The sequence below is a fragment of the Microtus oregoni genome, unplaced genomic scaffold (genome assembly GCF_018167655.1).
Source record: "Microtus oregoni isolate MIOR12 unplaced genomic scaffold, Mior012 000003F_ref0000135, whole genome shotgun sequence".
Classification (NCBI taxonomy): Eukaryota; Metazoa; Chordata; class Mammalia; order Rodentia; family Cricetidae; genus Microtus; species Microtus oregoni.
The window spans coordinates 5,927,851-5,949,388 of NW_024543062.1; the positions used below are offsets into that span (position 1 = coordinate 5,927,851).

The following is a 21,538-nucleotide window of genomic DNA, read 5'->3' on the forward strand; positions in this document are numbered from 1 at the left end:
TAAAGATCCATTTCTTTATTAAATTACTTTTTTAAATCTCGTGTTGATCTATGAACCTGTGAACAAAATTCTGACATACTTAGAACAACTGAAATGTCTGTCCCTGAGAGAAACTAGCACCCAGTACAGCTGTGCACTTGAGTGAATAGCTCATACATCACTAAGTATTCAATTTCTTGAGGACAGTTTGATAAGGGGGCTTTTTACACACCCTTAGCTCTTCTGGAGTTCACAGTGTAGAACAGGAAGCCCTCACCTATGCAGCAATCCTTTTTCTGCCCCTCAAGTGTTGGGATTATATGCATGTACCATCATACCCAACTGCATTTAGTCTTTAGATTGTGATTATTACAGGGACTCCCAGATGCAATTGTGAAGGTCTATATGATACTACTGTCTATACAAACTGCATATCAGTAACAATACATGCAAAAGTTGATTATTACAGTTTTGACGTAATCTCTTACAGATTCTTATGTTTGAAACCTGTTTATGTATGTGACAGTGTTGAGGTGCTGGGTTATAGTATGAGGTCTCTACTGTCCCTTCCCATTATCACTGAAGTTTACTCCCTGCTTCCTTTCCATCCCTCCCTCTCTCCTTCCCTTCAACATTGATGCTGGTTATAGGACCACCATCTTAGCCACCACAATTTAAGCTCTTAGCTTCCAAACTTTTTAGCTACCAGCTAAAGTATTCTGTTATTCTAAAATAATTTTACATATATATTTGTGAGTTGTTTTTTAAGGAAGCAATTGTTCCCGATTTTTATTAGTTCTCTCTTCCTTGAGAAAAATGACCAGTGATGAAAACAGGAAGAGAAAATGCTTGTTTTGCTTCTTGGTTTTCAAGAGTTATTAGTCCATCTTAGCAAGACAGGTGCATTAACAGGATTCGCTAAATGCCAGGTAGTGAGAGCTGGAGGTATCCACTCCTCGTATGGTAGAGAACAAGGAAGCAGAGACTGAAGGCCAGTATGAGGAGTAGGTATAAACTTCAAAAGTCTGTGAGTAATAACCCACTGCCACAGGCTTTTATCACTATTATGAGAACCATGAAAGACTGAATTAAAGCAATAACAGCTATTGTTGCAACACCGAAAACTTCAGTTCCATAACCAGTACTAAGAGTTTTATTGCCGGGTGGTGGTGGCGCACGCCTTTAATCCCAGCACTCGGGAGGCAGAGGCAGGCGGATCTCTGTGAGTTCGAGGCCAGCCTGGTCTACAAGAGCTAGTTCCAGGACAGGAACCAAAAGCTACGGAGAAACCCTGTCTCGAAAAATCAAAAAAAGAAAAAAGAAACTAAGAGTTTTATTGAGATCAATCTTCTGGTCCCCACTGGTACCCCTAAACCCTTCAGATCTGCTTCTTATAACGCGTGTTACCTTTATCATTGTTCAGCTCTACATCATGCATATGGCTTCACTTAGCTGGGTATCCCACATGGGATGTTCTCAGGATTTCCTTGTAGAGACTTTGAGCGTACAATGCACCACTTGTCCTCAGTAGCATTTCTGAAACAAGCTTTCACAAACTCCTCATGCATATCTTATTGCTGCCAAGTGCTGTTACCATCTTAAAGTGTAGCCTAAATCCTGGGGCCATAATCACAGTGACCTCTGCATAATGCATGAGAATGCAAGTTTAGTTGATCTTTTTCTAGGAGGGAAGCCTTTGTTTAGCATTCTCAATTCAGGTATGTTGCAAATGAACTATAAACTTGCATTTTCATGTTTTTGAGTGGTGCTATATTCTCAGGTGCTCCTAGTTGTTTCCCCAGTGCACATTATGCATTTTTGCCTAATGGTGTTAATCTCTATAAAGGTTGCAGAAACTATGGCATGACTTGTCTGCAGTTTTAAATTTAATAAGTAGCTTCTTATCTAGTTCTCAGAAAATTTTGAAAAATGTGTTTTTAAAGTTTTTATCCCATTCCCCAAATCCCTCCCCCAATCACCTGCCCTTTACTGCCAACCCACTTTGTGCCCCGCCTTTTAAATCCAACAAGTGCAGTTTGTGCTTCCCATATATTTTATGTGTGAACTTCTGCTGGAGTGTGGTTGAGTTATGAAGTGTTAACACTCTGAAAGAAAACTGACTCCATTTCCCAGCAGCCATCAATTGCCAGAAGTTCTTCAGGTTTTGAGTGGGAATTCCTGTCTACTTTCTTTCTCCATGGTGGGATTTGGTCTAGCTAGGGCTTAGTACTAGGATTCTGCATGCTGTCTCACTGGTTATGAATTCCTATGTGCAGCTACCTTGTGTCCCAAGGCAGAGTCCAACTGTATCTTTTGACTTTCAGCTAGATACTCTTCTGACACAAGGCAAGACACAAATATTTTGCTGAGTATCTTTAAGTCTATCTGCATCTCATCACCAGAGAAGGTGATTGTGGCTATCAGTTTATGCAAAAATTCTTGTCTCTCCATCAGGTTTCTGATGTTAAATACCTTTTAGCTCCCTTAGCAGTTGGGATCTAGTTATACCTTTAATTTGTTTTTAACTTTTATAACCATTTTTTTTTCTAAATTCTGGGGTCAACTGGGTGACAAAGGAAATCTTTTGAGCAACCATCTTTAATCCTAAAAATTACTTAAAGTCTCGGTGGTCAGTGTATGGCAGAAGGGATATCAATTCTATACAGGCAGCATTGTCCGGCAGCAATTCCCTTGATGGACCAGGGAAGTTTTTTTCTAATTTTTAAGAGAATGGTAACTTTGAGTTTTCTGATTATACAGATTGCCCTTTAAAGGAGGCCATAAATCATGGAACAGAAAGGAATGAAGCTTTCTTTCCCCTTTCTTGGGACTGTTTAGAATGGACAGGGCAGTAAAGGGAATGTGTGGCCCAGGAAACTATTCCTCCCTCCCTTTGTACATTCCACATAGAATATAGGGTACAGGGACCCTGGATGACAGGCTCAGGCCCTCCACACAGGGACCAGTATGTCATTGGAGACAAATGATGAAACAAACAGCACCACATGAGTGGGACAAGTGTTTGTTTGTTTTGTTTTGTTTTGTTTTGTTTGTTTCTCTGGGTGACCTTGCAGAGACAAAAGGATTCAGGCCCCCAATGATATACATATAGATCCTAAGCTAGGGTTGTTTTGGGGGAGGTTTTGTATTAGAGAAAGGCACTGGGAAATAGAACTGACATACATAGAAAGACAGAGACTGTAAAGACAACCAGGGGTGGCTAAAATACATTCATGCACCTGAGCAAACTGGGATTTGTTGGAAGAAGAGAACAATTGTTTTCCAGCTGCCCTGCTAGCTCAGTTAATAGATCATGATACTCTAAATCTCAGGGTTGTGGGTTTGAACGCCACATTGGGTGCCAATTTGTAGTAAGGAGGCCTGATGTTTGTCCTGGCAGCCCAGAACTGAAATAATCACACAGAAACTGTATTATTTAAATCACTGCTTGGTCCATTAGCTCTAGCTTCTTATTGGCTAACTCTTACATATTAATTTAACCCATTTCTCTTAATCTAATCTGTGTATCACCATGTGGCTAGGGCTTACCTGCTAAGGTTCCAGCATCTGTCTCCGATGGTGGCTCCATGGCTTCTCTTTTACTGCCTTCCTTCTCCTCCCAGCATTCAGTTTAGTTTTCCCCCACCTAGTTCTGTTCGACCCTATCAGGCCAAGCCAGTTTTCTTTATTCATTAATGGTAATCACAGCATACAGAGGGGAATCCCACATCAGGGATTCAACAGCAGTGTGTGACCTATGTGTTGAAATATAAGGCACTCTAACCAGATTTCACTAAAAGGTGATAAACCAGGCAACTTTGTAATTGGCCTCTTTTTGGGATGGAGGTATCAGACTCCTCCAAAGCATTAGGAAGCAATTGATCAAAGGGATTCTAGTGGACCTGGGACATCTCAAGTTGTGTATTCTCCAGAAGTTCCTTGACCACCATGCTCTTTCCCACCCTGAGGGGCTCTGAAACCAGGTATCTTGAAGTGTCTGATACTTGGAGATCTTGGTTGAACCTCCAGAAATGTTGTGGGCTCTACCAGAAGACTTCTTGGACATAATTTTAGGACAATAGAAAGCATTAGCTGGGCAGTGAATATACTGGATATTCATGATCACAGTGAAACCCTGACCTTTCTCCAGGTGAGCTTTTTTTTATTAAAAATTTCTGCCTCCTCCCCGCCTCCCATTTCCCTCCCCCTCCCTCTCCAGTCCTAAGAGCAGTCAGGGTTCCCTGCCCTGTGGGAAGTCCAAGGTCCTCCCCCCTCCATCCAGGTCTAGGAAGGTGGGCATCCAAACAGGCTAGGGTCCCACAAAGCCAGTACCTAAGGTAGGATCAAAACCCAGTGCCATTGTCCTTGGCTTTTCATCAGCCCTCATTGTCCGCCATGTTCAGAGAGTCCGGTTTTATTCCATGCTTTTGTAATATAGGGCATTTCTTGGGTATATTCCCAAGAGTGGTATTGCTGGGTCCTGGGGTAGGTTGATCCCGAATTTCCTGAGAAACTGCCACACTGATTTCCAAAATGGGTGCACAAGTTCGCATTCCCACCAGCAATGAATGAGTGTACCCCTCACTCCACAACCTCTCCAGCAAAGGCTATCATTGATGTTTTTGGTTTTAGCCATTCTGACAGGTGTAAGATGGTATCTCAAAGTTGTTTTGATTTGTATTTCCCTGATCGCTAAAGAGGTTGAGCATGATCTTAAGTGTGTTTTGGCCATTTGAACTTCTTCTGTTGAGAGTTCTCTGTTCAGTTCAGTGCCCCATTTTTTAATTGGGTTAATTAGCATTTTAAAGTCTAGTTTCTTGAGTTCTCTATATATTTTGGAGATCAGACCTTTGTCTGTTGCGGGGTTGGTGAAGATCTCCCAGTCAGTAGGTTGCCTTTTTGTCTTAGTGACAGTGTCCTTTGCTTTACAGAAGCTTCTCAGTTTTAGTAGGTCCCATTTATTGAATGTTGCCCTTAATGTCTGTGCTGCTGGGGTTATACATAGGAAGTGGTCTCCTGTGCCCATATGTTGTAGAGTACTTCCCACTTTCTCTTCTATCAGGTTCAGTGTGTTCAGATTGATATTGAGGTCTTTAATCGATTTGGACTTAAGTTTTGTGCATGGTGATAGATATGGGTCTATTTTCATTCTTCTACAGGTTGACATCCAGTTATGCCAGTACCATTTGTTGAAGATGCTTACTGCTCTTCCACTGTATACTTTTAGCTCCTTTATCGAAAATCGGGTGTTCATAGGTTTGTGGGTTAAAATCCGGGTCTTTTATTCGATTCCATTGGTCGGCTTCCCTGTTTTTATGCCAATACCAAACTGTTTTTAATACTGTAGCTCTGTAATAGAGTTTGAAATCAGGGATGGTAATGCCTGCAGAAGTTCATTTATTGTATAAGATTGTTTTGGCTATCCTGGGTTTTTTGTTTTTCCATATAAAGTTGATTATTGTCCTCTCCAGATCTGTGAAGAATTTTGATGGGACCTTGATGGGGATTGCATTGAATCTATAGATTGCCTTTGGTAGAATTGCCATTTTTACTCTGTTGATCCTCCCAATCCAAGAGCAAGGGAGATCCTTCCATTTTCTGGTATCCTCTTCAATTTCTTCCTTCAAAGACTTAAAGTTCTTGTCAAATAGATCTTTCATTTCCTTGGTTAGAGTTACCCCCAAGATGTTTTATGCTATTTGTGGCTATGGTGAAAGGTGATGCTTCTCTAATTTCCCTCTCTGCTTCCTTATCCTTTGTGTATAGGAGGGCGACTAATTTTTTGGAGTTGATCTTGTATCCTGCCACGTTACTAAAGGTGTTTATCAGCTGTAAGAGTTCTTTGGTGGAGTTTTTGGGGTCGCCTATGTACACTATCATATCATCTACAAATAACGATATGAATCCCCTTGATCCCCTTATGTTGTCTTATTGCTATTGCTAGAACTTTAAGCACTATATTGAAGAGGTACGGAGAGAGTGGACAGCCTTGTCGTGTTCCTGATTTTCGTGGGATGGCTTTGAGTTTCTCTCCTTTTAATTTGATGTTAGCTGTCAGCTTTCTGTAAATAGCTTTTATTATATTTATGTATGTCCCTTGTATCCCTAATCTCTCCAAGACCTTTATCATAAAGGGAGTTTGAATTTTGTCAAATGCTTTTTTAGCATCTAATGAAATGATCATATGGGTTTTTCTTTCAGTTTATTTATATGATGGATTACATTGATAGATTTTCGTATGTTGAAACAGCCCTCCATCTCTGGGATGAAGCCTACTTGATCATAATGGATAATTTTTCTAATGTGTTCTTGGATTCGGTTTGCCAGTATTTTGTTGAGGATTTTTGTGTCGATGATTATGAGTGAGATTGGCCTGTAGTTCTCTTTCTTGGTTGAATCTTTGTGTGGTTTTGGTATCAGGGTAACTGTAGCTTCATAAAAGGAATTTGGCAATGACTCTTCTGTTTCTATATTGTGAAGTACATTAAGGAGTATAGGTATTAGGTCTTCTTGGAAGTTCTGGTAGAATTCTGCATTGGAACCATCTGGTCCTGGGCTTTTTTTGGTAGGGAGGTTTTTGATACCTAATTCTTCGTGGCTTCCGCATGTGCATGAGCTCCTGGAAACATGACACTCATGTACACACATGACCCACAACCACATATTCCCATGTGCAGAGATACACATATGAACACATAGAAAGTTAGAAATGCTTATGTTGAAACTCAGTTTCCACCTAGTCAAAATGGAGCAGGAAAGAGAGCTTAGAACTTCAGAGTACTTTCTGCTTTCATAGGACTTGGGTTTGGTTTCTAGCATCTGCATGGTAGCTTAGAGCTATCTCTATCTCCAGTTCCAGAGGATCTGTGCACTCTTCTGCCTTCTAGGCCATCAAACAAACAGTGCACATACAAACATTCAAGTAAAACATTCATACACATAAAAATAAATGAGATAAATCATCAAATAGTAAAACAATGCAAAGTAGAGAACAAATGATTATGAGAATCCTAGGAAAGAGAAAAACCCTCATACACTGTGGCCATTTTGCTGCAATGGAGAGAACTGGAGGGGTTTCAAAACTAAGCATAACACTACTTTATGACCATTATCTTCCATTTGTAGACATGCAACTAAAGACCCATATGCCCTTCTACAAAGATACTTGCCCAATAGGATTTATTATGGCCATTCTTTTCACTACAGCAAGTAAATGCAGCAGCCTAAATGTCCGTCAACAAATAAAAGGAGAATGAGAATATTTTTCTTCAATGCTTTGGAAATTTTTCTCAAGGAAAATGATATAATAGAACTGGAAAATATGTTAACTGAAGCAACCCAGGCTTCAAAAGACAATTACTACATGCTCTGTCTCATAATCACATCTTTGTATTAATAAATATTTGTGTTTACAAGCATATGTAGATAGAAGTGGGAGGAAGGGGTCAAATGGTGGAACTAAGTCATTTGTGAAGGGAAGATAATAATAGAACACTTGTAATGCGAGAGTGGAAGGAGAAATACTGGGGCAAAGGGTTCTGTGAGGGTGTGGAGTGGAGCAGGAGCAGGAAGAGAATCAAACCTAGCTTCCAGGACAATGCTCTAAAGCAACTCATTACTTCATGCGCTAATGTTAACATCTAGTGTTAAGACAGACTAATTCAAGATCTTTGTTCTGCATCGGGTCCTAAAATTGTTCTCACTCTCAATGTTTATGGCTCCATATTTCCACAGTTCTTTCCAGACTGTCATGCACACATAATGGGTTCCAATTTCTAATCTCCCGCTGACATATGAAGACTTACTTTGGCATACAGAGGAGAGAATATAGAATAAAATCTGAACTATTCAGAGATAATGTGGAAAACCCAGTTTGGACACCTGATGGAAAATGAGAAGAAAAAATTATCAGCTTCATGGAAGAATTGGTGGCTTATTGTGAATTTTCTAGGGCACTCTGTGCTTAAAATGAGATGTATACGCCAATTCATCAATATACTTAGAGTATTGTTTCAGTAGTTCTATGACAAATACCCGAAAGGGAGAGTTTGAGAACATGAGATATTTATTCTGGCACAACACAAGGACACAGAATTTCAATCTCAAATATTCTCTGGGCCCATTCATACTCTGATCCTCAGGAACAAAATGATGTGTCTTCTCAAAGAATCACATGATAAAGTCTCAGCCATCCTTGCATTGAAGCAGCAACATTTCCTTCTTTGGGCCATACTATAGGAGGGTCTTTATGTTATAGAGTTGTAACCACATTTGATCCAACCATAATGACCTTATTTACACTGGTCACATCTGCAAACAATATATTGTCAAACAAGAATTGCATGATATCTAGGCATAGGGACGTACTTGGGGCTTTTGGCAGACACAAATCTACGACCACCTATAACCATTAAGATAAAGGAAAGGCAGGTGAGTGTGGCCGTAAACGCCTTAGTTGTCTTCAAAAGGGAGAACCTCTGCTCCTCGATAGAGAGCAGATACATACTTGACATGTGTGGCGGTGTTCAGTTTAGGTGTTCAGTTTTGTCACATAGCTCACATTCAAAAGTAAAAAGCTATAATTGAAGTGTTAAGCATGAATGTTCATGTGGAATTTTTCAAACTATATTTTATTCTCTGGAACCTTTTCTATTCTGATTAACTTCACTCCAAATGATCAGAACTTACCTGTGATTAGTAGAAACTTGTTAGGCTTAATATTTTGAAATAAAGAAGTTGTAGTTTTAGGGCCATACCAGAATTATAGAAAATTTATAGAAAGAGTATTGCTAGTTACCCCAAACACATATAACCTTCCTATTTTTTCCTTTGTAGAGACCTCATATTATTGAGTAGTGTGCCCCAATTAATAAATTAGTATTGTTTCATTATTATCAGGGGAAGGGCATTATTTACATAATAACTCACACTTCTTCTTTGGAATGGCTAACATAGTAAATTTATACTAATATGTGTCCATGCCTCTACTAATATTGTCCATAACACACACTAGTTTCACAGCCCCCGGATCCCTCATGCTTTAGGAACTGGAGTCCTGCTAGCAAATTTTCAATGTTTTGAATTATTGAATATAGAGATGTTTTCAGCTATTGTGTTTTATTGTATGTTTATATAAAACAATATATTTCTCACAATACCTCCCACTCCAACACAAGTGAGGCTGTGCCATCCATCTGCCGAAGAGAATAAATGAGACATTTGGTTATATAGCCTCATATACTGTGCTTAAGATAAACAAGAAGAGGCTGACGCCTATAGTGGAGGGTTAGGAAATCCTGTGTTTTTGTGTTTAAAAATTTCTCTCCACATTGGAGCACCGGACTGAAATCTCAAGGTCCAAATCAGGAACAGAAGGAGAAAGAGAGCACGAGCAAGGAACTCAGGACCGCAAGGGGTGCACCCACACACTGAGACAATGGGGATGTTCTATCGGGAACCCACTAAGGCTAGCTGGCCTGGGTCTGAAAAAGCCTGGGATAAAACCGGACTCGCTGAACATAGCGGACAATGAGGACTACTGAGAACTCAAGAACAAGGGCAATGGGTTTTTGATCCTACTGCACGTGTACTGGCTTTGTAGGAGCCTAGGCAGTTTGGATGCTCACCTTACTAGACCTGGGTGGAGGTGGGTGGTCCTTGGACTTCCCACAGGGCAGGGAACCCTGATTGCTCTTTGGGCTGAGGAGGGAAGGGGACTTGATCGGGGGAGGGGGAGGGAAATGGGAGGCGGTGGCGGGGAGAAGGCAGAACTCTTTAATAAATAAATCAAATAAAACATTCTCTTTAAGTGTCTTCAGAAAAAAGATGAGAGTTTAAAACACCATGAACAGACGTTAGTCTCTATCAATACAATGTGCCTACTTAGGTTTAAGGTTGTGCTCCATGCCAATGCTCTCACTCTTATTTCCTCTGAGATTTCCTTCAGCTTGCTCTTGGGCCATTTGACACTATCCTAACTGACAGAGGTGAATTCTCTCTACCAGACAGCACCCAAGGACACATCTCTGGTCACATGGCATTGTCATTTTGATGGTTCATTTCAGCTGGACCTGGGTGGGACTGGTTCTCATAGATGACCACAATGGGGCTGAGATTCTATCAGACTTGAGAGGAGAGATGGACAGGAACAGAGTGTGTGTAGCATTTGTAGAAATGATTCCAGACAACTTGGTTTCCTGTGACTACAAAACTCATTTGTAGATACTGAAATCATCTGCAAAGGTGGTTATTATTTATGGTGAAAATGAATCTTTACATGGTAGAATCATAAATAGAGCAAAGCATTTATCGAACTGGAAAGTCTGGGTCATGACATCACAATGGGATTCAACTGCTGTTTCCAAATCTTTCATATTTGATCCATTCCATGGGAGTCTCATTTTTTCCCACCACTGTGCTGAGATGCCCAAGTTTAGGAAGTTTATCCAAACATACAACCCTTCCAAATACCCAGAAGATTATTTTCTTGCTTTGTTGTGGAACACACACTTCAATTGCACTTTTTCTGGACCTGATTGTAAAATTTTGGGTAACTGTCTATCTAATGTTTCCTTGGAAATGTTGCCTAGAAACATTTGGGAAGTGGACATGACTGAAGAGAGTTACAATGTATATAATTCTGTATATGCTGTGGCACACAGTCTCCATGAGATGTCTCTCAAACAAGTACAAAATCACCCCTATGGAAATGGGGAGGAAAAAAAACCTACCCTTGAGAGGTAATGTCTCTTCTTGTATATTTTATTAATAACTCTGTGACATTCTGAAGTTTTATAAAATCACTCAGTACATGATTGTATACTGTGGCAGATTTTGCCAAAATATACCTGGGAGACTGTATGTAATTAGTTATCTAGAAGTCGTTGCAGACACATCTGTTATTGTTCATGATGAACGGGAGCAACAAAAGGTTTAATTGTATACATTTCATTATCTACTTTGTGTTACAATTAATCACATAATCTTCTCATAATAATATCTCATTTGAAACTATTATCTGTAACCATATTTCAGAAAAGAAATAGGAGAACTAGATCCTAACTGGTCTAGTTGGTGCTAGATCCTTATAGTTCAAATTCTGAAGCTATGTTTATGTTACCTAAATGACCATTTTATCACATTTGTAGATATAAAAACACAATTTACAAACCAAAGATTTGAAATTTCTTAAGTATTTGGATATAGCTAGCACTTCACAATTGTGAACATTTTCTGGAATCAACATTTATTGATTAAACCTTTTGTTAGTATTTTGGTATTGTATGTGTGTGTCAATTCATTCTTTTGAAGGTAGGTGGCTCTACAGAAACATTATAATATATTAATTTTTGTTCTTCATCCATTAAAATGTTGCTAGCTTTGTATAGCTTGGAATTAATGTCAGGGATGTAGGACAGTGAGACCCCACTGGGTTCTGTTGGACTTCTGGGAATAAATTTACCTTCAGATTTTGCATCTCTTTTAGCTTCACCCTTTTCTCAAGGATATCCATTTCAAAAATAGAGCTGGAAACCTTGTGGTTTTGGATTTACAAAGGAAATTAGATGCAGAATATGACATTCTCAACTTCTGGAACTTTCCAGAGAGTCTCAGGCAAAAGATGAAAGTTGGAACATTTTCTCCAAAAGCTCCACAGGGACAAGAGCTATTTCTGTCTGCTCATATGATTCAGTGGGCTATAGGATTTACAGAAGTGAGTTGTATCTTATCTCATTGTATTGATCTCTATGTCAATAAGCATTTGCTTACAGATGTAATGATTGTTGGTTGCTTATTTGGTGCACATCTGTATGCACAAAACTACTATCATATGAGGAATTTTGCTGCCTTATTCTGGGATTGTTTGTTGTTCAGTATTTTTATTCCTATGGGCACTAATTTCAAGGTATAAATACAGTGTCTATTTATTAAGATTTCATCCCTGTGCTGAAAGTACCTGACAAAAGCATTAATTTGACTCCCAGATTATTAAATATTGGTGCATGGTCATTATGCTTTCAGGCACCTAGATATACCCAGTAGCCTGGAGGGCATTGGAATATGGGTTAATTGCATGTCTTGGGACTGAAAGAAAAAACAATTTGTTAAATGCCCCAAAAACAAACAGGCAGACAAAACTTAAGAACACAGAGTTTGATAGGATCATACTTGGTGTGATCAGTTCTAAGTATTTAGGCAATCATGTTGGCAAGAGCCTGAGAAAGGGAGTCATGTTTTATCTTCAGTCAGGAAGTAGATAGCAATGAACACCGTTCTTCTCATTTTTTATTTAATTTTTTTCTTTTTTTTTTTCTTTTTTTTATTGCGAAAAGAAGAAGAAAAAAAAACATAAACAAAAAACAAGTTTCCACCTCCTCCCAGCCTCCCATTTCCCTTCCCCTCCTCCCACAATTCTCCCCCTCCTCCCACCCTTCTCCCCCTCCTCTCACCCCTCTCCCCCTCCCCCCCCACTCCTCTCCCCCTCCCTCTCCAGTCCACAGAGCAGCCAGGGTTCCCTGCCCTGTGGAGAGTCCAAGGTCCTCCCCCCTCCGTCCATATCTAGGAAGGTGAACATCCAAACTGGCTAGGCTCCCACAAAGCCAGAACATGAAGTAGGATCAAAACCCCATGCCATTGTCCTTGGCTTCTCATCAGCCCTCATTGTTCGCCATGTTCAGAGAGTCCGGTTTTATCCCATGCTTTTTCAGTCCCAGTCCAGCTGGCCTTGGTGAGCTCCCAATAGATCAGCCCCACGGTCTCAGTGGGTGGGTGCACCCCTCGTGGTCCCGACTTCTTTGCTCATGTTCTCCTAATTTTTTTCTTATTTTAAAACTCTACACTCCTGAGTATTCTCTTTTCTTTATTTAAATACCAGCTTCCTCAGTTTGTGTGCAGTGAGAGCTGTGTTCCAGGATTCAGAAAATCCCCCAAGAGGGCAAGGCTACTTGTTGCTATGACTGCACTCCTTGTCCAGAAAATGAGATTTCCAGTGAGACAGGTATGTGTCCGACTCACTGGGAAATTTCCACCATCTTCTCAATGTCTAAGCAGGTGGAAAAGTTCTGTGAAGGAACAATAGAGATAAATCCTGTGATTCAGGTAGAAGTGAAAGTGCTTTTGTTCATTTTATCATCATTTTAAATGATGTTCTGGCCATTGAATCTCATACTGGATTCATGGTTTCCAATCCTCTGCCCTCTATAGACGTTGCTCCTTCCAGAAAACCACTTAGCATCGCAGAGTAGTCTGTTTTATTTCTCCATGACGTGCACTACGCGCATACACACACAGAGAGACACACATTATAAATTACTGACTTTTGTTGTATTTCAAAGGATATTTACTTCAGAATTAACCTACATTTAAGTTTTAGATCCTTGTGGTCCTTAGTTGCATAATTTGAGTCATGGTTCTAGGTTCATCAGAGGTGATCAGAAAGGTTACGTTTGATTAACCATGAACATATTTTAAAATGTTTTATTTTAGATATTTTTATTTTGTTTTATCCTTGAGTGTTTTGCCTTCCTGCATGTATGTATACCCTTTATTTGCTTGGTGCACATCAAAGTTAGAAAAGAGCATCAGATCTCCTGGCTGTGGTGTCACGGAGAGCATTGACCACCATGTGGATGCTTGCAACTGAACCCACGTATGCCTTAAGAGTAACAGGTATGCTGTTCGTATATTGTGAAAAGAAATTGAAATGACTCATCAGCACCCCCACTAATGATAGTGTGACTATGCCATGCATAGATGCACACCTTGTTCTTTTTTAAAGATTTATTTAATTATTATGTATACATGGTTCTGCCAGCATGTATGACTGCTGGTCCGAAGAGAATAATAGATAGTTGTGAGCCACTATGTGGTTGCTAGGAATTGAACTCAGGATCTCTGGAAGAGCAGTCAGTGCTCTTAACCACTGAGCTATCATCTCTCCAGTCCCATACACCATGTTTTTAAAACAAGTCAGGACACCAAATTTGATGGATTCTCTTTTGCAGGCAAAAGTAGACATAGTAGAAATCCTTATATCAAAATATATCCAAGGAACAGAAAATAGGAATGAGACATTGAGAGCAGCGAATGTGAGGAGCACTATGACACAATGTTGATTATGGAGAGAAAATCAAAGAGTATTTTTCAACTTTACCATTCATGTCTAATGCATTTCTTCATATATTAGTTGGAATATTTTGAATAACATAATTTTTATGAACAATGAGACATTTAAATATTACTTTATAAAGATAAAAATTTTCAAATGATTTGTTGTCTTTGATTTGTCTAATTTCAAAACGTGCATATTGAGAGTATACAGACCATCAAAGACTTAATGAGCATATAGCATCTTTGTGTAGTTTGGAGCCATGGTGTGTTCGTGGACATGTTAATTAAATTCATTGGAGGGAACTAGAAACAGCAATACCAAACTCTGCATGTCTGCAGTTTAAAGTGACACTACAAAATATTTTAGTAAGAAAGAAGAAACTAAGACATAAATGATAATTATTACAAAACAATGAATTCTGTACCTGAAAATCTATAGAATGAGGTTCATCTGGCTTTAAAAAATCATTTTTCATTCCTAAAAGATATGTGTAATTAACTATATATCCTGTGCTTTTCCTAAAGAAGATAAAAGATTGTGCTTATGAAACATTTATGCTCAGTTAGAAGCCAATAGAAGTAAACACACAGGATAGAGAACTGATGGAGTGTTTGAGAGCATGAGAGGTAGCAGGAGGGCACATCTGAAGAAATAAAACCTAAAATGATGATAAAATAAAAGGTACAATAGGCATTGGCAAATGGTGAATTCAATATATTTTTAATTAGAACTTTCAAGAAAAATTAAATTGCAAAATTTGCTTTATAAAAATATTGGAAATATTAATAGAAATTTGAAACAATATTGTTAATGAAAAATATGTGATAAATACATTGATACTTATATCTTTTAATTCAAGATGAAATTCACAAATTATAAGTGATAAAGTACCACAAAATTATTTCATGACCAACTAAGACTAAAACAAGAGTTTTATATCTATTTATTAAGTAGATGTTTTTCTGTAGAAATGATTAAATATTTTCACAATAGGAGTTTTTCCAGCTTTCAAGAATATATTCATTCACATTCCCACAAGCACTAGAGGACTCAAACAGTATGGAAACAAGTAAATTTGTATCTGATGACCTAGGCCAACATTAAAAGAAAGAAATTTCAAAGCACATATTCCTTATGCTGAACTCACATGACAAAGTCACACCTGGGAATTCAGAAGGAGTTGATCCCATGATAAAGTTAGGTTTATGTAATTTAATTCAATAATTTATGACTTTATAAATTATGACTATACAAATACAATTTATCACTTAAGTGAAATACATTTAAGTATAACAATGAAAGGAATAGACTTTTTCACTTTATGTTCATCAAAGAAGATAGGCAGTATCAACCTGGAATGATTGATTAGAGAGCATTTGGGAAGTTGCACTATGAAGCACTGATTTATTTGAGTCTGGAACAACAAAGAAAATGTGAGCAAATGTCAGAGAGCAGGTGCTGGGAAGTGGATTGAGATGACAAAGGGCGCCTGAGCAGAGAGAGACTCAAGATAACTTTAATTCCTGAGTAGATACGGATCATTGTGTGAGGTGTCCAGAAAGTCATTATGCAGACGCAGAACAGAACCTCTGCCTCCAGAAAGTAGTGACCTTTCTGTCCTATGAAGACCCTTTGGGGATGGCACTCACCTACTTGGCTGTGGGCATCTCTGCACTAACAGCTGGTGTTCTTGGTGTCTTTGTGAAGCACCACCACACTCCCATTGTCAAGGCCAATAACCAGGTTCTCACTTACATCCTGCTCATCACTCTCATCTTCTGTTTTCTCTGTCCACTGCTCTTCATCAGCCATCCCAACACAGCCACCTGTATCCTGCAGCAGAGCACATTTGCGGTGCTGTTCATGGTGGCTCTCTCCACAGTTGTGGCCAAAACTCTTATTGTGGTTCTGGCCTTCAAGATCACAGTTCCAGGGAGACTGGTAAGATGGATAATGATAACAAGGGCTCCTAATCTCATAATTCCTGTCTGCACCCTTATCCAACTTGTATTCTCTGGAATTTGGCTGATCACCTCTCCTCCCTTTATAGACTCAGATGATTCCTCTGAACATGGCCACATAGTTATTATATGCAACAAGGGATCCACTATTGCCTTCCATTCTGTCCTGGGATACCACTGCTCCATGGCACTCGGGAGCTACACTATGGCTTACCTGTCCAGAAACCTGCCTGACACATTCAATGAAGCCAAGTTCATGACTTTCAGCATGTTGGTGTTCTTCAGTGTTTGGGTCACCTTCCTCCCTGTCTACCACAGCACCAAGGGGAAACTCATGGTGGCCATGGAAGTCTTCTCCATCCTAGCTTCCAGTACAGGCCTGTTAGGCTGCGTCTTTTTCCCCAAGTGCTTTATTATTTTGTTCAGACAACATAGTAATGTGCTTCATCATGTAAGGAACAAAGCACATTCTAGAAGAAAAGTCTATGATTTCTAAATAACAGATGTTTTTAAGCCTGTTTAGCAGCAATTCCATTGTCAGAGCTAATATTCAAATTTAAGATTTATATTTATTGATTTTATTTTTGATGAAACCATTCTTTATCCTCTCACCTTCTAATATTTGTTTAAGTTAGAAAGCTGACTTTTATAAAAATTTAATACTCTCTCAGTTAATATTAAAGAAAAGCTGAAGGAGATGTGTATTTTTTTAGCTCATCAACATTGCATAAATTTGTCTTTATAGCATCACATGTTTTTATATGCTTCCACGTATTTTTAATTCCCTGATATGTTTCCTTATGTAAGATTCATCATGCTTACACTTCATGTATACTTTTGGTATGAAGGAAAGCACATTTAAAAAAAATATTGTACACACTTACTTAGCATAACTCTGGTACTTCTGATAATGGACAGCATTTCTGAAACTTTGACAGCAACAATTAATAAATGGGAACTCCTTAAACTGAAAAGCTTCTGTAAAACAAAGGACATGGTCAACAAGACAAAACAGCATCCTACAGAATGGAAAAAAGATCTTCACCATCCCCACATCAGACAGAGCTGATCTCCAAAATAGAAAAAAATTCAAGAAACTTGACATCAAAAGAACAAATCTTCCAATAAAAATAGGATACAGACCTAAACAGAGAACTTTCAATAGAAGAATTTCAAAGGGCTGAAAGACACTTAAGGAAATGCTCAACATCTTTAGCCATCAAAGAAATTCAAATCAAAACAACTCTGAGATTCTGTCTTACACCTGTCATGATGGCCAAGATCAAAAAATGTGATACATTTACACAGTGGAATACTACACAGCAGAAAAATATAGTCGCATCTTGAAATTTGCAGGCAAATGGATGGGTCTAGAAAACATCATATTGAGTGAGGAAAATCAGACTCAGAAAGACAAATATAATATGTGCTTGCTCATAAGTGGCTTTTAGACATAAAGTAAAGAAGAAACAACCTACAATTCACAACTTCAGAGAACCTTGATAACCAAGAAGATCCTAAGAGAGAATACATGGATCTAATCTACATGAAAAGTATAAAAAGGAAAGATTTCCTGAGTAAATCGGGAGTGTGGGGATCATGGGAGACGTAGGGGAGGGGGGAGGAAGGAAGGGGAGTGGAGAAAAATATCTAGCTCTATTAAAAAAATAGATATCACTATTAAAGCACAGACATTATAAGATGTAGGTGAGCTCAGGTGGTGTGATTTGTGTGTATCAACTATTCTCATAGTAGAGGGCCAGAGCCTGAGGTAGGTAGAACCTTCAAAAGTCTGTAAATAATGACCTGTTTTCACTCTGTCATCTCAAACTCTTCAAAATCCTACAGTCTCCCTGTATGAAAAGAGTCTGAGTATCACAAAAGAATGAATTAGGGAAAGAACAGCAGCCATAAATAAATATATCCAAAATTTCAGAAAAATACCTCATATCTTAGAGTAGTATTGAGATAATATGATCTGTACTGTGGTATCCCATACTATTAGGTCTGCTTGCTATAACACACATTACCTCTATACTGGTTCAGCTACACTCCATGCATATGGTTTCCTCAGCAGAAGGCATCCCAGGTGTGATATCCTCTCAGGCCCTCCCTCTTTACAGAGTTCTGAGCGTTCCTTAAGCCATTAGTCAGTTTATTCTGAAACTATAATGCAGACTCCTTGTCCCCTCATGTTTGCAATTCATTTTACGATTGGCAACACAGAACCATTTTTAAAATACTAGCATGTCCTGCCACCATCTGAAACTGTACCCTAAGATGTTATAGTAGTCTTTTGGGGATAATCCATGGGAATATGTCTGCATTTGATCACTCAATAGCAGAGATCCAGATGATCATCATTTTCATCAAATGCGTTCTAAAAAATGACATATTCTCATTTTACATCTTCTCCGGGTGCTATTTTAAACCAAGGAGAGCCTAAATATTTTCACTGCACACAATGTAATTTTTCTGCTTAATGTTTTCATCTCTTTACTAATTGTAGAAACATTGTCACAATTGCCTGCAACTTTACCTCAACATCTTTGACCCACGATTATGGATATTTTTTCTTTTTTTTTCTTTTTTTTTATTAGTGCTTTTGGATTTGCATTCAGATCCACCCCCTCAGTTATACTAGATCGAATACCTATTTGTATCTCCTGTGATTTCTGCCACAGATTTCAACAATCAAGTTAAATGAGTCCCAGATAGATAGATAGATAGATAGATAGATAGATAGATTGCATTCCACTAGAACACAGTTGAGTAACCCAGTAACCTCTTGGTTAAAAGTTTTACTAATTCCACCAAGGTATATGTTAAATGCCAGTAATTCCTTAACTACCAATAGGTCTTCATGGCTATCTCAAATCTTGGTGCTGAGATTATTTGGACCTCTGTTTTCTTGCTCTGGGTTTGTGCATGCTATTACACTTATGTGAGTTCATATGCCCAGCTACCTTGTTGTTTGGTGAGGAAACTGTTTCCTAGTAATAATCAACCATGTTTATTGCTTGCAATCTTTCCACTCCTTCACAATAATCCAAGATCCCGGTGAGGAGTGGAGATGATGCAAATGTCCCTAAGGACTGACAGCCATCTCCTTTTATTCTGTGTACCTTGGCCAATTGCTTTTCTCTGTATTAGTCACTGTTATGGTTCCAGCCACACAATGGTGGCAGGCACATCTAAGTTCCAGTGCCACACATGTGTAGACAAGCACTCAGGCAAAATACTTAGCCAGCCCTTGGGACCTTAAAACGCACGGTCGTGTCACCTACATATGATGCAGCTATGTATGCCCTTGCGTGCATGCATGAACTCCTTCATCTGCATATGACACAGCTAAACCCTCCCCATGCGCATGTGCGAGGCACCCTTTAAAGGCTGGACATGCCGTCTCCAAGCTCTCTCTCCCCAAACCACCTTTCTCAGGCATGCCACGTGTCTCTCCTCTAAAAAGCTCTTAAGTGTGTTTTGTTGTGCATTCTGTTTTCTCTCAGGCCAGGCAATTTCAGTCACCACCTGCTCTGAAGAGAAGCATCTTTTTGTATTAGTTAATTTTGAAATCACCATTTTAACAGTTTGTGATATAATACCTGTTTGTTTGATAATTAAATAGTTAATTGTGATTGTGATGACCGTATAAATAGAAATTTGGAAGTCAGCAGCCTAAAGACAAAGGGTAATATGTTTGGACTCTCATTTACAGTCTAAAGAAAATGAAAAGGGAGAACCTGAGATGTCTCAGGGTGAATGGAAGTTTAGAGAGTATTTCCATGGTACAAGATGAGTAGAAAGTGTCTGAGTAACGAAGGAGAGCAACATCCTTTGGAGTGCAACAAAGAAAAAACACTGGAATCCAGAAAGAGGAGTCAGGACCCATATAAACAGAAAAACAAGACGGCAATGTAGTGAGAAAAAGAAAACAGTCACACATCCAGTGTGGACAGTTAGTAAAATGGGGGACTCATACAGGAGAAGGCATCTGGGCAAAGAGCCATGTTTCTGAAAGAGTGGCATTCTTTTCAAAGGAGAGAAATGTGATGCTGGTATGTGATAACAAAGAGAGCAATTCTCTGTGACAGTGCTTCTTCATAGAAGACAAGATTTGTCAACACGGGGACTCTAATTTTTCACAAGTCATAGAGTATTATAACCAGAGGCCCACTGTGATATGATATGGATCAGGCAAAACCAAGGAGCCTGGGACTCACACTGAGCTTGTGTGAGCCAGATGGCCACAATAGACAGTTATGGACACTGGCCTATTCATATTGTCATGTCTCTCCCTCTGTGATGAGAAGTAAACCTATTCCTTGTGGGTATTTTGATAGTATTGGTATACTGATCCAAGATTCAACAAATTATTTATACAATTTTTCTCTGTGTACTTGGTTTACTGCACCATGATGCTAAGAACTTTGAGGTTATAGGCTTCCCATATATATGTACTCACTGCTCTATGATCTGTAAAATCGGTGAGGCTAATTTGCCACAGTGTCATGCCCCAAAGACCAGATTTATTGTAAATTTCCTCCCATAAGTGCAAAAATGGATTGCAGTTTCTCTAGTGCACAGTGAGATACAACTCACAAACTCTTAATATTATTGAAGTCAGCAGTAGATCCTTTCATGTAAACAGCTGTTGAATTTTTGTTGATTGTCATCTTTTTGGTCATGAAAATACCTTGATGAGCCCAGTCCATATCTTGCACAGAGCATGTTATTAGCCCACAGTATGGTGAGAACAGAGGACATTATTAGACAAGAAATATATTACTAAACAAACCCAGACCCTGTAGCAGATTCCAGTATTAGTGGATATTGACAAAACTTCTCCAGTTGTTTAATTTCTCTCTTTTTATTTATTATTAATAAATTTTAAGTATTTTTCACTTTATTTTATATTTTGACATATTGCATGTGTTCAATTTTCTTCCTCTTTGAAACTACGTATTTTTATTATTTTTTTGTGTACTTTGTTATAAAACTCTACTCCCTAGATTTCTCTTCTATACTTCCTTCTCTTGCTGTTTCTATTTTATTATAGAAAATTTTTTTAATTATTAATTACTTTAAAAACTACCAATCCATTTGGACCTTGGGAGCTCAGTCCAGTGCTCCAGTGTGGGTCTCTGTCTCTATTTCCATCTATCACTGTGGCTATGGGATAAGGCCAGTTCAGGCACCCTCTCCTCTGCTATCCAAGGAACAAGCTAGGGACATCTCCTTGAACACCTGGGAACCCCTCTTGAGTCAAGTCTCTTGCCAACCCTAAAATGTCTCCCTTAAGATATCTACTTCCCTGCTCCTGTAACATGATCGGGGGCCTGCTTGTTGGGGTTTCTGTCCTGCCAGGTTCCCACTTCTGTTTAGCCCCAAAGAAAATCACACATAGGTCTCCATAAATTATAAGCTGATTGGCCCATTAGCTCTAGCCTCTCACTGGCTAACTCTCACATCTTGATTAACCCATTTT

At 38.9% G+C, this 21,538-nt stretch overlaps 1 pseudogene; it reads left to right on the plus strand.

Annotated features, from left to right (window-relative positions):
* The window catches only part of LOC121445896, a 20,038-nt pseudogene extending 3,461 nt beyond the window's left edge, over positions 1-16,577 (plus strand).
* The last annotated feature ends 4,961 nt before the right edge of the window (positions 16,578-21,538 follow it).